Genomic DNA, 15,155 nt, shown 5'->3' on the forward strand with positions numbered 1-15,155 from the left:
CTCTCAGTGTGCCCAGTGATCCCTACACCGCACTGTGCACTACGGGCCCAGCTCCCTCCTTCTCCCCAGAAGCAGGTGCCACAGATCTGCTCTGGAGAAAGTCGTGCACTTCCAAAACCTCAGAGTTTGAGCTCTAAATGCTGTTTGCAAAAAACAAAAACAAAAACAAAAACAAAAACAAACCTGTGACACTCAGTACTTCCAGTTCCCCAGTCCGTGGTCCAGAGAGGTTTTCCTCTTGTGCAAACCTGATGTTGCACTTTCTAAACCCTTCTCTATTTCTCTCGCTTTCGTCTCTCCACAGAAAAGATTCCCTCCCTTCCTCAGGATTTTTCTCTCCACTAATTCACTTCCACACACCTCACACCTAACATATTGTCTGCCTCCAACCATGGAGATCCTTCTGCAACCCACAGATCAATTTTCTGGGTGTTCCAAGTGATCTGACCTCAATACAACTGTGTTTGAAGGATGAAGAAAGCCCAGGGTTCCCCTACTTCCCTGCCATCTTAACTACTCCCTTCAGTGGTTATTTTTCTTTTTCTGTCTCACTTTTCTCCCAAGTGTGCATCTCAGCATGTGCAGTGTGTAACTTGAGTGGAAGTCTTCTGTGGGTTACTTTTCACTCTCACCACAGCATGAAAGGGATGAGCAGTAATCTGGAATACCCTTACACCTGTAGTTCTATCATCTTGGGGTCCTTCACTTCTAGTTTTGTTACTGGAGGATATAGAAAAGGAAGAGCCTCTTAAATATGTGCAGTGTAGTTGATTTAATATGAAGACTTTGTTGCTTTAAAAAATAATGTTCTCTCTCTCTCTCTCTCTCTCTCTCTCTCTGTGTGTGTGTGTGTGTGTGTGTGTGTGTGTGTGTGTGTGATATCTCAGTTAAGTATTCTGTTTGTGAACACTTAGCACCACAAGAAATGATACACTTAAAGAACATAACCCTCTTTTTTCAGCTTACTTGACTAGTTGGCTAAATAAGCTACAGAGCAGCAATAACTTTGCAAATCTAAATAGACATGTAAACCCAAATATTTCTCCAATGTAGGGTTACAACACTCCAAAAAGCAATTTCAGAGGTGAACAAACATGACAGGACCCTGAATTTTGGTGGGTTGCCAGAGTAAGAAAAACATGTGGTATGCATGGAGAGGAGAGAACACTTTGCCTTGTAAGGAGCCTTATTATTTCCCTTTCTGTTGTTTCCCCATGTTTTAAGAACAGCTATAATTTTATGCAGAATACTCCACTAATACAAAAGTTTCTCTGAAATATCACATAAAAAATAAAGTGAATTAGAAAGGAAAGAGAACAATGGAATATAAAAGGGTAATAAAATTCAAGAATCTTCATGTTTCCTACACTAGTTATGTCTGAGCCACTTTCAGGTTGGAGCAAACCTGGTGGTGGTGGCGATGGAAATGGTGGTGGTGATGGTGATGGTGATGAGACAATGACAGTCTGCTGCTTCATTGAGTGCTTATTATGTGCCAGGCTTTGTGCCAATTAAATTAGACACATTCATTCAATTTTATGCCTGACAAGTTTGTAATGTAAATATTATTTTCTCCACTTTGTACTAAAGGAATTAAAATCCTGAGACGTTAAATAATTTGTTCTCCAAATCAATCAATAGTAATTAAGGAAAATAACAGATTCTAAATTACATAGAAGTAATCTTTGATGTGATCCAAAATTCAGATAACACTGATTATGAGACCTTAGGCCTTGGGATGAAAGGACAGAAATAAACCACAATGATGGTATGATATTGCTAAAAACCAGGTGTAAAAAGAAAGAAAATATTTATCCCATCACAACAAAAATGCACTTTATTCAGAAATTAAAGAAAAGTGACAGTGGCCCAGGAAGTAGAAAGTCCTGGTCTGGGCACAGACAGTCGCAGGAGACATCCAGAGAATCCTTTGCTGACACCCCACAGAGAGCTGCTGCCCTTCCTTCTGAGGCCCTGGGGTCTGGCACAGCTGAGGACCACCCTTTTGCAGCTGCCTCTGGGAGAGTAATGGTATCACAGCCTTGGGAGGAAACCTTTCCCTCTGTGATGCAGTAGTTGTCACAGATATGGTAGAGGCTACAGAGAGAAGCTTCCTCTGTACCCAGGTTAGGCTTTGAAAAGAAGGTAAGTGGAGCTGTGGAATTAGGTGAGCCAGTGTCTTTATCCTTCCTGGTCCTGGTGAGTCCTGAAGCTGCTACTTGTTCTTGAATGGGCACTTCTGCTGGCACTTTGGAGGTGGGCATGGCTCAGGACACCTTGGTGGTAGGCAAGGCTCTGGGCACTTTGGAGGTGGGCAAGGCTCTGGACACTTTGGAGGTGGGCCAGGCTCAGGGCACTTAGGTGGGCACATGGGAGGTGGCTGGCAGGGTTGCTTGCACTGCTGCTGTTGATAAGACATCTTTCTGGGATTTTAGAATCTGAAAGAAAACATGTGACAGTGTTCAAAAGAAGGGACTTTCCCAGAGCGAAAAAGCAAAGCTTATGTAAAACTTTGACATATTCTCTCTCCAATCTCTAAGAATATCCTTTAACCTTGTAACTCCCTTTTTATGACTTTCTGGCTTCTCTCTTCCTCTTTAGCGAATTGCTTCATCAGCCCACAGAAAGTGCTCTATTTTCTCATATCATTTTTCCAAAGAAAATATCTCTGTTTGAAAGAACTAAGTAGTAATGTTATTTGCATGACAGAAACATCTTTGAGAAAGGCAGTCACATGTTCTGAAATCCTGGGCAGCCTCACAATCTCCACCGTCATTATCTCTTGTGAGGTCCCAATAAACTGGCATAGGTACAGAACAAAGGGCCACTCAATAAGAATACAATGGCTTCATACCTTCTAAGACATAAACCTTTGAAATCACAGTAGGAGGGACACCAAAAATATATAGAAAAGAGAAAAGTACTTTGTTATTTTTTCCTCTTATCAAAGCTTTACTATTAATTTCTTTTTCCATAGGGGATGTCAAACTATCTACCAAAAAACAAATGAAAACAGTATATCATTGTGCCCAGATACCAAGTTTCCATCACCTATGGAGCGTTGAACCAATGATCCTAACTTTGGAGCAACTGAACTTGCTGGCCACAGATTAAATTCAACATTTGAGAGCACCAAAAAACAGAACTCAAGAAATCAGACTCACCAAGCTCTCCGAAATAGATCAGGACTCGAGTACCAAAAGGATGGTAGTAGTCCCATGGCAGGGGATCTCTTTATAGGGCTTGCTGCCCCACCCAGGAGGAAGTAGGATTGCCTAAAACTGGCCTGGTCCAATAATTTCCCAACTAAAATGCAAATCCACCCATAACTTGCTAGACAGGGACTCTGCAAATAGGAAATATCCTGCTCTAAGATTTCTTCACTGGGTTACGTGTTCATGACACAGAAACCCTAAGCTCTTAGTTTAAGTGACTTGTTATAGCAGAGGAATTTCAGGGATTCTCTAACTGGTGGTCAAAGGCTCTTTTTGATTGGGGAAGATGATTCTCTCTTGTATCTTTCGTGTTCCCTGAATCATAATACTGCCTACCATGTTCCACTTTCGCTGGCTGGTATTCTGTTGTGCATGCTGGGTTGAAAAGAGCCTTGCTACCTGATGACACCAGCATTCTTTGTCCCAAATGCTTCTTTTAATAAATTTCCTTTCGATGCTATAGCTTGCTAATCCAAGTATTCTTTTCTTTTTTCTAACATGGACTGAGGTGAGGTTGCAGACCATCTCATAGGTCTTCCGCTCATGATACTTAGAAACATTCAGTAAAATATTGACCTCCAGACTCCTAGTTTCATTGCTTTATTTGTTCCAATAGAGGACATCAAACTGATTCCTGTCGCCTTTAGAAATCTGTACCATCTTGGATCAGATGGAATCCCTGTTGTAATTCACATCTTCTGGCAGCTCAAGGCCTAGAATTACAACAGAAAGTAAACTTTTGCTCATGACTCCCCAGCATGACATACAACCTGCTGCTCCTACATAATATCTCCTAACTCTTTCCATTTCTTCAACTACTGAGGATAATTTAGAGGATTGTTAAAAATCTTCTGAAAAAAAAAAAAAAGAAATCTTCTGGCTTCCTGCCCCTTTGAAATCACTGGGAAACCCAATCTAATAAGCAATGCCATTCAAACAACCAATTTTATATGTACATATTTTATACTTAATAATTATTTAAGGGACACCTGGGTGGCTTAGTTGGTTAAGCGTCCGACTTCGGCTCAGGTCATGATCTCACGGTTCGTGGGTTTGGGCCCCTCAATGGGCTCTGTGCTGACAGCTCAAAGCCTGGAGCCTGCTTCAGATTCTGTCTCTCTCTCTCTCTCTCTCTCTCTCTGCCCCTCCCCTGCTTGTTCTCTCTCTCTCTCTTTCTCAAAAATAAATGAACATTGAGAAAAAAATAATTGTTTAAACACATTTTATTTGACATAGAATCTATTGGTAAATTCAAGACACAACTTAAATAACTTTATTAATAATTCACTCACTGAAGTTAATTGCCATTTGCTTACAACTTCTTTTTTTAAATTTTTTTAAAAATGTTTATTTATTTTGAGAGGGAGACAGAGCACAAGTGGAGAAGGGACAGAGAGACAGAGGTGCAGAATCTGAAGCAGGCTCCAGGCTCTGAGCTGTCAGTACACACCCCAACGCTGGGCTCGAACTCATGGACCACAGATCATGACCTGAGCCAAAGCCAAACAATTAACTGAGCCACCCAGGTGCCCCTGCTTACAACTTCTTAATCATTAATAATGATTACATAATAATTTTTACTTATTTTTAAAGATTTTTTCCATATTGATCACAGTGGAATAGATGTCAAATATATCTATCTCCACCTCTGCTTTCTTCATACAATTTGTCATTGTGGTAGAAAGAAGGTGGTTGGTTTGTGTCAACTTGACTGGCCACCAGGTCAAACATTATTCTGAATGTTTCTGAGAGGGTGGTTTTGGATGTGATTAACATTTAAATCAGTAGGCTGAGTAAAGCAGATTACCTTCTGTAATGTGTGTAGGGGTCTCATCCAATCCGTTGAAGGTCTGAAGAGAACAAAAGGCTGACCCTCCCCCAAGTAAGAGATAATCCCCCTGAATTCTCCTGCCCAATGAAACATTGCCTCTGCAGAGCTTGGACTTGCTAGCTTTCATAATCACATGAGCTAATTCTTATAATAAATTTCTCTCTCTCTTTCTCTATAGATAGACAAATAGATAAAGGTAGATCTAGATATAAGAGAGAGCAATGATAGACACAGATACAAATATATAGAAAAGTAAAGCTATAGATATGAGATAGATAGAGAGGTCATATATCTTATTAGTTCTGTGTCTTTGGAGAGCCCTAATACAGAAGGTGAGGTGAAAGGAGGTCTTGTCCCAGTTCTATCTGTGGCAAACCAAGTGACCACAGGCAGTCTTCCCCTATAAACAAGGGAGAATGACACCTGCTTCTTGGAGTGCAGGCTGATAGCATCTCTTGACCCTGTTCATGCCTGAAGTTCTCTCCTTCTCTTTCTTCCATTCCATAGAACCAAAGATATGACCAATATTTCCTGCCACTTTGAAGCTGTCTTCTCCACCCCATTCCCAGAGATGTTTCTCTCCAAGGAGAGATTTCAGAGTGGGATCTAGTTTCCTTAGCATTTTTCCTCCTTGCTGCCCACAAGGATACACACTTGAGCCCTTTTATTTTTCATAAATGTACTCCTAGTCACCACTTAACAGAAATGGAGTGAAGTAAACAAAAAATCGCAAACATTTATTCAACATTTATTGATACATACCTATATGGTTTCCAGTGATGTTCCCCACAATAGAGAACAAGATGAGGCCCATGCCTTGTTTGTAAGTTAATGGGGAACACAGACAAATACACAAGCTACAGGGTACACTGTTCTGGGATCTACCCAGAGATGGCAACTGAACTCCTAGGAAATGTGCTCTCTGCTTTTATCTTTCCATTGGCTCCAAATGGAGTTTTCCTCAACCCTGGACCCTCCTTCAGCATCTAGGCCAGCAAATACCATCAGGGAAGAGCATTACATACTAGCTAATGTCTCTCGGGAACACACACTCCCTGTTCTGAGGCCTGCTGTCCCATAAATGAGAGATGACCTCACGAAGATGCATTAATTTATGAAAAGCCTTTTGAACATGGTTACCAGCCCACAATGAAAATGTTCTAAAAGGAACTACTAGTTTCTTTTTTTAAATTGAGGTGTAAATTGGCATATAACATATTAGTTTCAGGTGTACAGCATAATTATTTGATATTTGTATGTATTGCAAAGGAATCACCACAATATGTCTTGTTGACATTCATCACCATACATAGCCACAATTTTTTTCTTGTGATGAGAACTTGTGAGATCTACTCTCTTAGCAACTTTCAAAGATGTAGAACAGTATTATTTTTGTTTGTTTGTTTCAGGTTTTTATTTAAATTCTAGTTAGTTAACATATAGCATAATACTGGTTTCAGGAGTAGAATTTAGTGATTCATCACTTACATAAAACACCCAGTGCTCATCACAAGTGCCTCCTTAGTGCCCATCATCCATGTAGCCCATCCCCCTGGCCACCTCCCTTTCATCAACCTTCAGTTTGCTTTCTATCATTAAGAGTCTCATATGGTTTGTAGTACAGTATTATTAACTGCATTACCATGCTGTGCACTACATTTCCATTACTTATTTAGTTTAAAACAGAAAGCTTGTACCTTTAGACCCCCTTTACCCATCTTATCCACTCCTCACACCTCACCTTTAGCAACCACAAATCTGTTTTCTATACCTATAGTCCTGATGGTTTTTTTCCTTTTGTTTTTGTTTTAGATTCTACATATAACTGAGATCATATGCTATTTGTCTTTCATTGTCTGACTTATTCCACAAACATAATGCCTTCAAGGTCCACCTATGTTTTCACAAACAGCAGGATTTCCCTCTTTTTAGGGCTATATTTTTATATATATATATATATATATATATATATATATATATATATATATATAACATTTTCTTTTTTCCATGTCTTAGCTATTGTAAATAACGCTGCAGTGAACATGGTGGTGAAACCATGGTTTAGGTTTTGTTTTGTTTTGTTTTGTTTTCTGTCTCCTTGGGCACTGAAGCTCTTCTTTTTGGGCCATGGCTGGTGAAGGGGCCCCATCTCATTTAGGAATGAAGTTACAACACTGGCTTTATGTTACTGTAGACTGTGGGAACACATTTGTTCATGGGACCTGGATGTCCCCATCTCATCTGACCCTAACCCCCCTTGGACTGCAGGTATGGCCTCTAAACTTCTTCATCAGGAAATAAACCCTTTTCATTCCATAAGTAAATACCAGGTTTCAATTTCAGAAAACCCAAAATAAATATAAGATACCATTTTAGATTCACAACATTGCATGTAAATGATTTAGAGTAGATTTTGGGGAGAGAAAAAGGAATCACAGCCCTAGAAGTCTGAAATCCAGAGGAAATAGACACTTAGGCTAACCCCATATATTTTTCTCCCACTCTCTTTCCAAACAAATTACAGGTCTTTGAAAGACAATAATTTAAAAAATGTATCTGCGTGTTTATTCTGTCTTTTCCTTAAGCCCCTACCCCTCAACCTGCCACATTATCTTCTCCTTCTCCTGCATGTATCTCTTATCTGTGCAATCTGGTACATATCAGTTACTCCAGACACATCAATGCATTTAGTGATTATGATCATGATGATTATTTATATGAATAGTCCTATCATATCTTTTTTACCTCTTTTTGCAATTGGTGGGGCTGACTAAATGTTATATGCAGTAAACATTTAAAGTGATGCTGCTAGAGCTTCTTTGTCCTAGCCAAATAACCAGGAAGCTTTCCAAGAATGTGGGTTATAATTGGAAATGGAGGAAGAGGAGGAGAAGGAGGAGGAAATGGAAGAGGAAGAGGAGACACTGAAACCTCTGAGCCAGTCCCTGGCTATGCTACGGTGGATAAAGGAGCGCTGGGTCAACCCAACATCACATCCATTTGGTTACAAAGTTTCAGTTTCCAGAACTGTCATCACTCTTGCTGGTCAGGAAGAACTTTTGGCCAACACCCCCACTGGCTGTGACTACACAGGGATGGCACCAGCATGACAGCACCTTGAGGCCAAGTGTCTGCAAACAGTGTCATCACCAAAAGTTTCATATAGACTATTTCAGAGGGCAAAGAGAAGACACTTTACTCAGTAAGTCACTTACTACTCCCATGGCCTCACATCACATCTAAAACATAAATCCTTAGAGAAATGTCTGATTTCTGTCATCCCAAATTTGATAATTACCTGCTCAAATGGGATTGCAATGCCAGAAACCCCAGTTTTGGTCACATTTTGAGACTCTCTGAGGACACCCCTCTCATAAAGGTTGCAAACCATGCTAATGCAGGTAGCTAAGTCATAGCAGCTCCAGTACTCCCAACGTGTCAGGCAGAAGTCACTTTATAGACTGCAATAGTAAACCTCAACTCTCAGACCACCTCAAGATCACAACTACATAAAGAGCTGCCGTAAGATGAAGAATGGCACATAACAATCAAAATTCCTCCCGTGTGGACATCTGTGACCTGAGACATGGAACCAGGAATACTTCACACACACACACACACACACACACACACACACACACACACACAAACATACCCCTCATGTCCTATCTCTATCTCTGTCAACTATATCTATATCTATATTTATCTCTAACTCTATATCTATAATCTATATCATCTATCTATCTATCATCTAGCTAGCTAGCTATCATCATCATTTGTAGCTAGCTAGCTATCATCTAGCTATCTAGCTATCATCTATCTATTATCTATTTATCATCTATCTGTCTATCTATCATCTATCTACATACCTAAAGAGCTTGGTTTTATGGACTTTAAAAGTCAGATAGCCCTAGGGTTCAATCCTAGGATTTCCACTCCCTAATTTGTTAAGGATTTTACCACGTATCATCATTATGGGACAAATAACAGGAAAGAACAAAATTTTGCCCAGATCTTGATTCAATATTTCATTTCACATTGTGCTACTATATGTTATACAGCATTGAACAAAATGGTCCCTGCAAATCAAGATTGTACAACAAATTAATGAAGAAATAAAGACAAAGAAATAAGAATTATGGCAAAATATTCCTGATATACTTAGATACATGATAATTGCAAATCCCCTTGAATTTCTGCCTTTGGTCTTTATTTCTGAGTGAAAGGTTCAGTCTACAGCATTCTTTCATAACTTTGCTGAATCGGATAAATTAGAGTAGATTCATATGGTGGAATTCTTAAGATAATTTAAAAGGATGTTTTTGCAAATGGCAAGATTTCGTTCATTTTGATAGCTGAGTAATATTCCATTGTATATGTATACCACATCTTTATCCATTCAACAGCCAATGGACATTGGGATCTGTCTAAAATTTTGCTATTGCTGATAATGCTGCTACCAACGTCAGGGTGCACGAACCCCTTTGAATCAGTAGTTTTGTATCCTTTGGGTCAATGCCTAGTAGTGCAATTGCTGGCAACAACACAGATGGAGCTAGAGTGTATTATGCTAAGCAAAATAAGTCAGTCAGAGAAACACAAATACCATATGATTTCACTCATATTTGGAATTTAATAAACAAAACGTATGAACATTGGAAAAAAGAGAGGCAAACCAGGAAATAGACTTTTAACTACAGAAAATAAACTTAGGATTACCAGAGGGAAGTTGGGACGGAGGATGGGCTACATAGGTGATGGACATTAAGGAGGGCACTTGTTGTGATGAGCACTGGGTGTTACATGTAAGTGATGAATCGCTAAATTGTACACCTGAAATATCATGCTATATATTAACTAACTGTACATTACACTGTATATTAAATAAAAACTTGGGCGGGGAGGATGTTTGGAGGATGTTTTTTAAGTTGATTTAATATTATCAAAGCATTCAAATCACAATTTTAAAAAAACATATGTAGAGCATAATGAGATTTTCATATATATTCAAGAAAAGATAGAACACACACATAAGCATTTGTTAATAGTAATATTACCTCTGGATAGAGTAATTACAGAGGAGTTTTACTTTTTTGTTTTTCTTTTCAAAAGATTCTCCAAAGACTGTTATTGAATAAAGTATCTTAAAATGTTACTGTAAAAAAAGTGACAAAAAAACATGTCTCTCCATTGCTCAGGGAGAAGATGCTCTTTTCCTTTTCTGCATCTGAGGTTCTGCACCAGCATTTCTGGCCTGGCACCAAATCTGGGGCTGTTGTTTTATTGTTACTCCCCCACATTTGATTGCATTCCAATTATAATCTATCCTGAAGAAAAATCCCAGTGAGATTCTCATTCCAGAATTGACATACACACAAGAGCCACAGTTCAACCAAACGTGGGGAATCGTACTCACTTATTTAAAATATAAGGGATGAGTCTGCCCAATATCCAAGAGTCAGATAAAAAGAAATGCTAAAATGGTCCAGTCTACGGTTAACCAGGAAAAAGTGAATGGTAGTGAGAGAGATAACAAGGATAATAGAACCTGGCAATAATAACAATACCCTCCCCTGGAGGTGCCTGGGTGGTCCAGTCAGTTAAGCATCTGACTCTTGATCTTGGCTCAGATCGTGATCTCATGGTTCATGAGTTCAAGCCCCTCATTGGGCTCTGTGCTGATGGCACAGAGCCTGCTTGGGATTCTATCTCTCCTTCTCTCTGCCCCGCCCCCACTTGTGTGCACGATCTCTCTCTCTCTCTCCCCCCCAAAAAAAAAAAAACTGAAAAAATGTAAAAGTAATAATACCTTCCTGTAACTGATGAGAAAAAAAGTGCAGTGGAATAAGTCAGACACCTCTCACAAAAGTCTCTCCAAGTACATGGGTTGTTGGATCCCTCCACAAAGGTGATAAAAGAGCACCAGGAAATCTGGGTAAACACTGTGAAAACTCAGAGATAAAGCTGTGTGAACGTCAGCATGATGGACAGGGAGGAGGAGGAGGTGACTGTTGCCTGGGCAGAAAGAGCTGGCAGAATTTTAAGAGGATAAGTTTGAGAAAGTCAAATGACGTATAAAACTCTTAGAAAACTCTGACCTACCAAAACTCAAGATTTTCTAGAGCTAAATATCGTATATAGTCAATTGGTTTTGACAAAGCCGTCAAGACCATTCAGTAGGGAAAATGATGGTGTTCTCAACAATGGTGCTGGAAGAGGGGGACACCCACATGCAACAGAATGAAGTGCCCCACATCCTATATGGAAATTAACTCAAAATGCAGAGACCTAAATGGGAGAGATACAACTATAAATCTCTTAGAACAAAGCACAGGGGGAAAGCTTCATGACACTGGGTTTGGCAATGATTATTTGGAGACAATGCTAAATACACAGGCAACAAAAGAAAAAATAGATACCTTGAACTTCATTGAAATGAAAAACTTTTATGCATCAAAGGACACTGCAGAGGAAGTGAAAAAACAACCCACGGAATGAGAGAAAATATTTGCGAAACATATGCTATAAGAGATTAATATCCAGAATATATAAAAACTCCTAAAACAAACCAAACACCCAATTAATAAATAGGCAAAGGACTTAAACAGGTATGTCTCCAAAGAAGATGTACAAATGGCCAATAAACACATGAAAAAATGTTCATCATCACTAATCATCAGAGAAATGCCACTCAAGACCCCAGTGAGGAATCCTGGGAAGATGGCGGCGTAGGAGGACGCTGGGCTCACCGAGCGTCCTGCTGATCACTTAGACTCCACCTACACCTGCCTAAATAACCCAGAAAACCGCCAGAAGACTAGCAGAATGGAGTCTCCGGAGCCAAGCGCAGACGAGAGGCCCACGGAAGCCGGTAGGAAGGGCGGAGAGGCGGTGTGCGCTCCACGGACTGGCGGGAGGGAGCCGGGGCGGAGGGGCGGCCCGCCCGCCAAGCAGAGCCCTGAGTCTGGCTGGCAAAAGCGGAGGGGCCTGAGGGAGTGTGTTCCGACAGCAAGTGGGACTTGACATCTGGAAGGTTATAAGCTAACAGCTCTGCTCGGAGAACGGGAGGGCTGGAGGACAAAGGGAGGGAGAGTTGTTGAGCCCCGGACGACAGAGCTCAGCTTGGCGGGGAACAAAGGCGCTCGCCAGCGCCATCTCCCTCACCCATCCCCCAGCCAAAATCCCAAAGGGAACCAGTTCCTGCCAGGGAACTTCCTTGCACCGCGCAAACACCCAACGCTGTGCTTCTGCAGATCTGTCCCTCTGGCGGGTCTGACTCCTGCCCGGTGCCGCAGGGCCTCTCCCGAAGCGGATCTCCGAAGGAAAAGCGAGCTGAGCCTGCTCCGCCCGCCCCTGTGCACCTTGCCGATCCGCCCCAGCTAATACGCCAGATCCCCAGCACCACAAGCCTGGCAGTGTGCAAGTAGCCCAGACGGGCCAGGCCACCCCACAGTGAATCCCGCCCCTAGGAGAGGGGAAGAGAAGGCACACACCAGTCTGACTGTGGCCCCAGTGGTGGGCTGGGGGCAGACATCAGGTCTGACTGCGGCCCGCCCAGCAACGCAAGCTATTCACGACAGCACAGGGGAAGTGCCACACAGTCCCGCACCACTCCAGGGACTATCCAAAATGACAAAACGGAAGAATTCCCCTTAGAAAAACGTCCAGGAAATAACAACAGCTAACGAACTGATCAAAAATGATTTAAACAATATAACAGAAAGTGAATTTAGAATAATAGTCATAAAATTAATCACTGGGCCTGAAAACAGTATAAAGGAAAGCAGAGAATCTCTTGCTACAGAGATCAAGGGACTAAGGAACAGCCAGGAGGAGCTAAAAAATGCGATCAATGAACTGCAAACTAAAATGGAGACAACTACAGCTCGGATTGAAGAGGCAGAGGAGAGAATAGGTGAACTAGATGATAAAATTACAGAAAAAGAAGAAGCTGAGAAAAAGAGAGATAAAAAAATCCAGGAGTACGAGGGGAAAATTAGAGAACTAAGTGATGCACTAAAGAGAAATAATATACGCATAATTGGTATTCCAGAGGAGGAAGAGAGAGGGAAAGGTGCTGAAGGTGTACTTGAAGAAATAATAGCTGAGAACTTCCCGGATCTGGGGAAGGAAAAAGGCATTGAAATCCAAGAGGCACAGAGAACTCCCTTCAGACAGAACTTGAATCGATCTTCTGCATGACATATCATAGTGAAAGTGGCAAAATACAAGGATAAAGAGAAAATTCTGAAAGCAGCTAGAGATAAACGTGTTGTACCATATAAAGGGAGACCTATAAGACTCGTGACTGATCTCTCTACTGTAACGTTGGCAGGCCAGAAAGGAATGGCAGGAGATCTTCCATGTGATGAACAGAAAAAATATGTAGCTGAGAATCCTTTATCCAGCAGGTCTGTCATGTAGAATAGAAGGAGAGATAAAGGTCTTCCCAAACACACAAAAACTGAAGGAATTCGTCACCACTAAACCAGCCCTACAAGACATCCTAAGGGGGATCCTGTGAGACAAAGTACCAGAGACATCGCTACAAGCATGAAACCTACGGACGTCACAATGACTCTAAACCCATATCTTTCTATAATAACACTGAATGTAAATGGACTAAATGCACCAACCAAAAGATATAGGGTATCAGAATGGACAAAAAAACCAGACCCATCTATTTGCTGTCTACAAGAGACTCATTTTAGACCTGAGGACACCTTCAGATTGAAAGTGAGGGGATGGAGAACTATTAATCATGCCACTGGAAGTCAAAAGAAAGCTGGAGTAGCCATACTTATATCAGACAAACTAGACTTTAAATTAAAGGCTGTAACAAGAGATGAAGAAGGTCATTATATAATAATCACAGGGTCTATCCATCAGGAAGAGCTAACAATTATAAATGTCTATGCGCCGAATACAGGAGCCCCCAAATATATAAAACAATGACTCACAAACTTAAGCAACCTTATTGATAAGAATGTGGTAATTGCAGGGGACTTTAACACTCCACTTACAGAAATGGATAGATCATCTAGACACACGGTCAATAAAGAAACAAGGGCCCTGAATGATACATTGGAACAGATGGACTTGACAGATATATTTAGAACTCTGCGTCCCAAAGCAACAGAATATACTTTCTTCTCGAGTGCACATGGAACATTCTCCAAGATAGATCACATACTGGGTCACAAAACAGCCCTTCATAAGTATACAAGAATTGAAATCATACCATGCATACTTTCAGACCACAATGCTATGAAGCTTGAAATCAACCACAGGAAAAAGTCTGGAAAACCTCCAAAAGCGTGGAGGTTAAAGAACACCCTACTAAAGAATGAATGGGTCGACCAGGCAATTAGAGAAGAAATTTAAAAAAACATATAGAAACAAATGAAAATGAAAATACAACAATCCAAACGCTTTGGGATGCAGCGAAGGCAGTCCTGAGAGGAAAATACATTGCAATCCAGGCCTATCTCAAGAAACAAGAAAAGTCCCCAATACAAAATCGAACAGCACACCTCAAGGAAATAGAAGCAGAACAGCAAAGACAGCCTAAACCCAGCAGAAGAGGAGAAATAATAAAGATCAGAGCAGAAATAAACAATATAGAATCTAAAAAAACTGTAGAGCAGATCAACGAAACCAAGAGTTGGTTTTTTGAAAAAATAAACAAAATTGATAAACCTCTAGCCAGGCTTCTCAAAAAGAAAAGGGAGATGACCCAAATAGATAAAATCATGAATGAAAATGGAATTATTACAACCAATCCCTCAGAGATACAAGCAATTATCAGGGAATACTATGAAAAACTATATGCCAACAAACTGGGCAACCTGGAAGAAACGGACAAATTCCTAAACACCCACACGCTTCCAAAACTCAATCAGGAGGAAATAGAAAACATGAACAGACCCATAACCAGCGAAGAAATTGAATCAGTCATCAAAAATCTCCCAACGAATAAGAGTCCAGGGCCAGATGGCTTCCCAGGGGAGTTCTACCAGACGTTTAAAGCAGAGATAATACCGATCCTTCTCAAGCTATTCCAAAAAATAGAAAGGGAAGGAAAACTTGCAGACTCATTCTATGAAACC

At 40.7% G+C, this 15,155-nt stretch overlaps 1 long non-coding RNA gene across 1 annotated transcript; it reads right to left on the bottom strand.

The window, feature by feature from the left end:
* Positions 1–1,819: 1,819 nt before the first annotated feature.
* LOC147578371 (uncharacterized) lies at positions 1,820–3,225 on the bottom strand. Its single transcript, XR_015255132.1, has 2 exons — positions 3,165–3,225; positions 1,820–2,438 (listed from the first exon to the last, which is right to left on the bottom strand). It is a non-coding gene; the product is annotated as an uncharacterized LOC147578371 (long non-coding RNA).
* Between the last annotated feature and the right edge of the window lie 11,930 nt (positions 3,226–15,155).

This window comes from Puma concolor, chromosome C1 (assembly GCF_028749965.1).
Source record: "Puma concolor isolate L17-30 chromosome C1, mPumCon1.1.hap2, whole genome shotgun sequence".
Lineage (NCBI taxonomy): Eukaryota > Metazoa > Chordata > Mammalia > Carnivora > Felidae > Puma > Puma concolor.